At 43.5% G+C, this 7,877-nt stretch overlaps 1 protein-coding gene across 5 annotated transcripts in view; it reads left to right on the forward strand.

Moving 5' to 3' along the window:
• Nucleotides 1-7,877, forward strand: part of FAM219A (family with sequence similarity 219 member A) — a 49,789-nt gene that overhangs the window by 16,154 nt on the left and 25,758 nt on the right. Inside the window, exon 2 of one of the 5 annotated variants that reach the window (XM_006758564.1) lies at nt 5,072-5,159. The exons of the other annotated variants lie outside the window; for them this stretch is intronic. The gene's annotated coding sequence lies outside the window, so the exon portion shown is untranslated. The remainder of the gene's footprint in view (nt 1-5,071; nt 5,160-7,877) is intronic. 5 annotated transcript variants of the gene reach the window in all.

Raw genomic sequence — 7,877 nt, forward strand, 5'->3', positions numbered from 1 at the left:
CCTGCCAGGCACCACCAGTGGTGTGACTCCACATCTGACTCAATTCTATTCGCTTCCTTCTCACGTCTGCAGAACCCTGTAGCTTTGGGGAGGCAGGATATTTCTTTGCAAATAGAAAGCCTCCACACTGATCAGTCCATTCCTGTCTCTTATTTCCTACTTAGAGATCTCCTGCAGTCTCACCTTCACCATGAAAGGGAAGCACAGGGACAACATTATTCTCACATTCCCTGAGGCAAAGCCATGGCCACTGATGTGTCAACGGCCTGAGTGGCTCTCTTTGGCTCTGACCTCTCTGCTATTAGTGCTGCTGCTCACTGCGTTATGGTTTTCAGTATGGCCTTTTTCTGTGGTAAAGTAGGAAAGGGATCAGGAAACTTGGAACCAAGACCTGGCTGGTGAGGGGAGCTGCTCAGCTTTATAGGGCATCAGCTTTTTACTCTGTAAAACTGGGGTAAATAATACATGCTGATTTTTAGGACAGTGAAAATACTCTGTATGATACGATAGTGATGGACACATGTCATTTTACGTTTGTCCAAACCCATAGAATGTACAACAAACACAAAGAGTGCATCATAATGTAAACGGTGGACTTCAGGTGATTGTAATGTGGCACTAGGTTCACCGGTTGTAACAATGTTCCACTCTGGTGGGGAATATTAATAATGGGTGAGGCTGGCTATGCATATGTGGGTGTGGGTGTATTAGGTAAATCTCTGTACCTTCCCCTCAATTTTGCTGTAAACATAAAACTGCTCTTTAAAAAGTTTTAATTGAAAAAGAAGATACTATTTCTCTATCTTAGGATTGTCAGGGATTAAATGAGAAAATAATAAGGAAAAGACTTTGAAAATGTAAGCTACAAACATAAAGATCTGTTTTTCTGAACTTAACCTTTTATAAGGTTATGGTTTTATAAGGTCATTTGTAATGATTTGCATTACAAATTCTTAAGTCAAAAAACATGTCTCAAAATCTGTCCCTATGATGTAGTAACTTAATAGGAGTTAGGGAAGATACTGAAAAATCTAAAATCACTTCATTCTTAAAACCAACCTGAGGAAGGCAAGGAGAGTCAGAGACTCATTTTCTGTATTATTTTAATTTATCCCATCAAATATGTATTACTTTTATAATTTAAAGAAATCAATAAAGATTTTTTGCAATATAGTCAAAACTAGAGCTAGAAATTGGAAGTTATCTGCATACAAGGCTGAAAGCTGGAGCAAAGAGAACAAAGATTATAGAAAAATGATCAATTGAAGAAGCAGCCAGATTGGCAAATTGGAGCCATGTTGTTAAAACTATTGAGTGTCAGATTAAGTTTTAAGTGATGCGAGCCATTGAAAGGTCTGGAGCAAGGGATACTGTAATCAGAGTAGTGAGTGTTTAATTCCCAGGAGAGTGATTTAAGAATAATATACAGGATGAGTTGGGGGAAGAAGAGGCAAATTGGAGAGATGAGTGAGTTACCACTGCAGGCATCCTAGAACAAGTTACTAAGGGCATGAAGCAGGATGTTGGCTGAGAATATGCAAAAAAAAAAATTTAAATTAAATTATAAAAAGATGAGTATCAGATATTTTGAAGAAAGTGCTCCCATAGGCTCATGATTAGTTTACCTGAGGAATAAAGGGAAAAGAGGTGAGTCAATAGGAAACAGAAGCCAACTTAAAAGGCTCCCAGAGGCCAAAGCTAGAACAAGTTGAGCAACTTGTTATCAGTATGATGATATTGGATTATAGCCCTAAAAGAAAATAAATATACATTAATCCATACTGATATAAATAAATGACTGGATAAGTGAATAAATAAACTGGAAAGAAGGGACAAATTATTCATTTAGAATATAATTTTTATGTATGAAAAGTTATTTATTAAAATGTATTAAAAAGTTTTATTTGTAGAAAGAATAAGATAAGTTTTAAAAATAGCTTTAGAACATCTATATAATAAAAGGGTAATATGCAAATTGATCCTAATGGCAGAACAACCAGAATGACCGCTGGACCAGTCACTATAAGGTACACTGACCACTACTTGGTCCCTTTCCCCGGCCAGCAGGCTATGATTTACCTACTGGCCACCCGAGGCAGGGGCGGGGCCTGTGAGCGGGTGGGAAGAGCCGACCTCTTGGTCCCTTCCTCTGGCCGTCAGGCACCGATCACCCAATGGCTAATGGGGAACCAGGAGTGGGTGGCAGTGTATGGGGGAGGAAGGGGGGTCAGCTGCAGGCAGCTGGGGAAGATGGCCTTGATCGCAGGCCAGGCCTAGGGACCGTACCCGCACATGAATTTCGTGCGCCGGGCCTCTAGTCGTAGTACTAATTGCTGCTGGCACGATCCACTGAAAGCCAAAGGGCTGAGGCCCAAAGCTCAAGAAGTAAAGAGAACCTTGACCAAAAGGAAGGCCCTGCCGTTTTCTGGCTGCAGAGTCAGCGAGGCGTCCTGGGTCAAATGGTCCTTTTTTTTCTTTCTGACCTAGGAAGACATTCTGTTTCCCAAATCCCACTGTTGCCCAGAAAGTTAAGCCTCACAGAAAATGAAGTAAACTGAATTTATTTATCCTGTTTTCAACTTTTACCTGAGATAGAGAGTAATTTGTGTATTAAAGTTAGGCATTAAACAGTATGACAGAATGATTTCTACAGGGTGTATGTGTAATAAAAGCTACCCTTTATTGACTACTTATCATGTGTCAGGGACTGTGTGTATATTATCCCATTTAATCCTTCCAACAACACTATGCGATGAGTATATTATTTTCCTCATGTTAAAGATTACAAAAAAAGACCCAAAGAGATTAGAAATTTGATAGGGATCACACAGATAAAGGGGGAAATAAGGGATTTCAGTAATACTGACCAAAAATATCACACAGATAAATGGCATAGTTAGGACTTACTCCAAAACTCACTTTTTACATATATATATATATATATATATATATATATATATACATGTATATATATGTATATGTATATATAAAAGAAAAACACAAGGGGCGAGGCTGGGGGATGTAAGTGTTCTAGTCTGATTAGATGGAGCTGGTTGTCCCAGTCCTGCGCCCTGACCAGGAATCAAACCGTGACCTCCTGGTTCATAGGTCAATGCTCAACCATTGAGCCATGCCAGTCAGGCCAAAACTCACTTTTAACCACTGCTCTATACTACCTCTTACAAACACTCACATACGTGTGTGCACATGGACACACGAGAACGTGGCTGTGTGCCAGGAGGTTAACATGGGATATAACTCTGGATGGTATGACTAAGGGTGTTTTTTAAAATATTCTTTTGTTCTTATCTTGATTTTTTAAAAATATATTTTATTGTTGTTTTTTTTTACAGAGAGAAAGGGAGAGGGATAGAGAATTAGAAACATCGATGAGAGAGAAACATCGATCAGCTGCCTCCTGCACACCTCCTACTGGGGATGTGCCCGCAACCAAGGTACATGCCCTTGACTGGAATCAGACCTGGGACCTTCAGTTTGCAGGCTGACGCTCTATCCACTGAACCAAACCGGTTAGGGCTTATCTTGATTTTTATAGTAAATGTATTCCTCTTGAATTCATAAAAATAAATCAGTATTTTATTTCATTTATGTAAGTTTTAAATTTGGGTGCTCTTTGCCAAAATTCTGTAATACCCATGATGGGGACAAAACAGGTGCATTCTGCTCAACTGCAGACAAAGGAGACGCTACCTTCTCTGCAGCAGTACAGGCTCTGCAGTGACCGGATGGAGAATCTGGCATGTGTGTGTGCGTGCGTGCGGGTGTGTGTGAGTGCAGCGGCTGCGGAGGTGAGGGAGGAGCTCTCTGAGGATGTGCCAGAGGATGTGAGGAAAACGCTTTCCTTCCCCTACAGCCACCTTGTCCCTGAGCCAGGCCCATTTAGCCCTGAGCATCCAGGGGTACTGGAGATATTTTTTGCACATACCAAGATCCTCAACTTTACCCTTTGTTGAAAATCTGGCCAGGGAGCCAGGCTGCTGGCATGAAGCACAGGCTGCAGCCATAGAGAGTGACTGGAGTCATTATGGAGCTACTTCAGGCCATGCAGGATGTGATCCAAGCAGGCAGTTGGTATGAAGAACGGGCAGAGAGGAAACAGCAGCATTTCAGGTTGGCGTTAACCAACAGGTGAAGCTCTTGTCCAAAGCTTCAGGTGGAGACGATTCAGGACCCTGGATAGCTCCTGGAGAGAGGTCCAGTCCTCCCCAGGCCTGAAAAGCCTAGCTGTCTGAATTCCTAAGGCCCTTGCTTATTTCATTTTAAACAGCCGTCCTGCACATGTCTCTAGCTGTGACATGGCCTGCCCGCTCCTCTTTTGAAGTTAAGCCCTATGGATCCAGGGACTCCCCCTTACTCCCTCTAGCCCCTGTCTCACCTTCCCTCACAAACATCTAGTCTGACTGAGCTCTCTGTTGAGGTTACCATCACTCTGAAGGTGAAATAAGCTTTCAAGACAACCATGTCAACTCCTGAGGTGCGCTTAGCCAGGGCCTGACACCTTGATACCTCAAAGCTGTAAGTCTCTGCGGGGAGGGTGAGAGTAGCGGAACACGGGAATGGGAAATGGGCCTTTGTCTTTAGTGCCCCTGCACTGCCCTCTTCAGTGTGAGAGTGAGGAGTATGAGGCAGGGGAAACTAAAGGGGAATACTGAGCAAGTTTCAAGGCCTGGAGCTACAACTTTGCATCACTGTACCTTTGGCCTGTCATTGGGAATACACTTGATTTAAAGACATCATTTTTAGGGGAAGGACATTGAAAATAAGGTAAATTCACTCATTTTAATTGTACAGTTCAATGAGTTATGCCCATGTATATAGTAATGTAACTGTCAGCAATTTCATTCTAAGGAGTTCCCTGACCTCCTCCCTAGCCATACACATGGCCCCTAGAGAGAGGGGAGTTAAATTACCACAGTAGAGGGGTCCTCCCCAATTCCCCCAAATCATCTAGAGGAGAAGTATGTGTATGAGGAGTCTGGAAGGGCAGAGGAATCATAATCATTTACCAGGGATTTGATTTTTTAGTTGAAATTTCCTCCTCTACCTCCAGGCCTCTTCCATGGCTAAATGAATCGGAACCAGCAAATGAAATTACTATGCTCTCACTTTGATTGACTGCCTGGTGAGTGAGGAGGAAGGTAAGTCTGCCTAAATTGAAGCTGAGTGAAAAAACTCAGGATCCCATCCCTGCCAAGCAGCCCTGCTCTGGGCCTTGTGCAAGGCTCTCTTCCATTGCTTTCTTCACCTTTTAGAGGCTCGGGGATCCCTTATCGAAGGCAATCTCTGAGCCCAAAGGCCATTTGACATGCCTTATACCTCAAAGAACTTCCTGGCCAAAGAAATGGGTGTTAAAGCAATAGCGCAACTGCAGGCAGGCTCCCTGTCTTAGCACCAGCCAGTCATAGTGGGACAGGAAAGAGCAGGGAGGAGAAAAGAATATCTGGTGTTTCCTAAGCTACAAGTGGACCTATCAGAGTTTGGGCTGGAAGGACTAGGGTTGCCCTTACCCCTGACACTCCTGGAGATGGGAACATTAACAATGTAATAATTAATTTATTGATGGAAAAATGCTCAGAGGATCTGGATCCAGACTGTATCTCAACCTTGCCTCTAGAAATAGTGTATTCCAGCTTCCAGGAGAGGCCCTTACTATGGAATCAAGCACAGGCTTTTGATACACAAAGAAGCCTAGAGAAAAAAAAGAGAACAGATGAGGACTCTGTCAGATTCCCAAGAGAGTTGTTTGTGTTGGTTTTGGTTAAAGTAGAACAGGCCTAACCTGATCCACAGTTTGCTTTTGGCCTGTTCTCTCAGGGGCAAAGGTGCCCACCCCCTCCACATCCCCCATGTTTGCCTTCCTTACAGCGGATGCTCTGCAGTCATTGTTTTATTTAGGAGCAGTGATTATGTGACCACAAACCTTACTAAATTGAATACAATCCTGAGCATTCAAGAGAAGAAACATTTCAGGACTCAAGGGAGGGAACAGCTGGCTGGAAAGAAGGGCCCATGAATTCTAATCCCAGGACTGCCATCTGGCATTGACCTGGGACAACTCATTTACTTTCTGCCCTGGAGGCTCTTTTAGAATCTCAGGGTCTGAATAAAAACAAACCTGTGAGCTCAGAGAGTGAAATGATCTGTCTAGACCAGGGGCCCTCAAACTTTTTAAACAGGGGGCCAGTTCACTGTCCCTCAGACCGTTGGAGGGCCGGACTATAGTTTAAAAAAAACTATGAACAAATTCCTATGCACACTGCACATATCTTATTTTGAAGTAAAAAAACAAAACGGGAACAAATACAATATTTGTATTTGCACGTGGCCCGGGGACCGTAGTTTGAGGACCCCTGGTCTAGACCAGCGGTTCTCAACCTGTGGGTCGCGACCCCTTTGGGGGTCGAACAACCCTTTCACAGGGGTCGCCTAAGACCATCGGAAAACACATATATAATTACATATTGTTTTTGTGATTAATCACTATGCTTTAATTAGGCTCAATTTGTAACAACGAAATTGGGGATCACCACAACATGAGGAACTGTATTAAAGGGTCGCGGCATTAGGAAGGTTGAGAACCACTGGTCTAGACTCTCAAAGTCAGTGCCGTTCACAGGCAAAACCAGAATACACAGGCCCACTCTCTAGCCAGAGGTTTTGATTACTGTTCAGGGAAGTTTCTTGTGTTTTCCTTTGCCATCACCTTACCCTTATATCTGCACTCCCAGGAGCTACCCTGCTTCATAAACATCCCACACTATCAAAAAGCTCTTTGAACAAAGGATCGGAGCAGCCCTATTTCTCTATCCCTCCAAAGGATTTGCTGATCAGTTAGCTTCTAAGATGCTGCCCACTCCTCTAATACTCAACAATGAGTGAGACCTTATTCATATAAAGGCCCAAGTAGGAGTCCATATCTGATCTGCAAGCAAAATCAGAGCTTGGCCTTTGAGTCACAGAGAAAGCTCTGTCTGCTCAGCTGGTGATTAGTCCCCAGAAGTTGACCTGGGGCTGAGCTGCTGCTTTGGCCATGGACCTTAGTGGGGTTTAAATTAGGCCAAACCTTCAAGTAAGCAAGTGAGTGAAGGTTTTGAGGACTCCTGCGCTGGCTGTTCTCCAGAATAATTTCCTGGAAGGTAATCTTTCAGCCCCTGGCCAGAGGCTTACATAGATGAAGTGGCACTACCAGAAGTACACAATGCAACATCTATCTGGGACACCATTGGACAAACCCCGGCGCAGCCTGACAGGCCACCGGCCTTTCACCACCTCTCTGTTACAGGAATATCATTGCTGTGGCTTCAAAGTAGAAGGAAATCTGTTTATCTGTTATAAGATTATGGCCCTTCATTCTCTATGCTAGGCACTGGGAGGATACAGTGGGGAAAGGCATGGTCCCTGCCTTTATGAAGATTTATGAAACAAATAATTATACAAGTAATCATTTAAGTAAAATTTGATACATATATGAAAGAAATGTATGGGAGGGAGGGACTGTGAGAGTATATTATAGAGGGGCCTGGTATTGGTGGGAAACTTCTTTTAAGGGGTGATGTGTCACCCAAGGCCTGAAGGATGAGTAAGATCTAGCCATGAGGTGGGAAGGTAATCTACCAGGAGCAAAGAAGACTGGTGATACAAAGCATACTGAGGTGGGGGAAGAGTGTAGGAGATGAGGTTGGAGAAACAGAGGGGAAGGCGAGTGACTGCTTCTTTGCCACCATTCTTAGCTTAGTTTGAATGACTCCTTTACAAAAAAAGGGCTAGTTGAGACCCACTTAAAGTGCCATGGCATGCCCTTGGGGGAGGCTGGTGCTTGTTCCATCTCCATAGCACAGGGGACTCTCACAGGAATG

The sequence above is a fragment of the Myotis davidii genome, unplaced genomic scaffold (genome assembly GCF_000327345.1).
Source record: "Myotis davidii unplaced genomic scaffold, ASM32734v1 scaffold534, whole genome shotgun sequence".
NCBI classification, from domain to species: Eukaryota; Metazoa; Chordata; class Mammalia; order Chiroptera; family Vespertilionidae; genus Myotis; species Myotis davidii.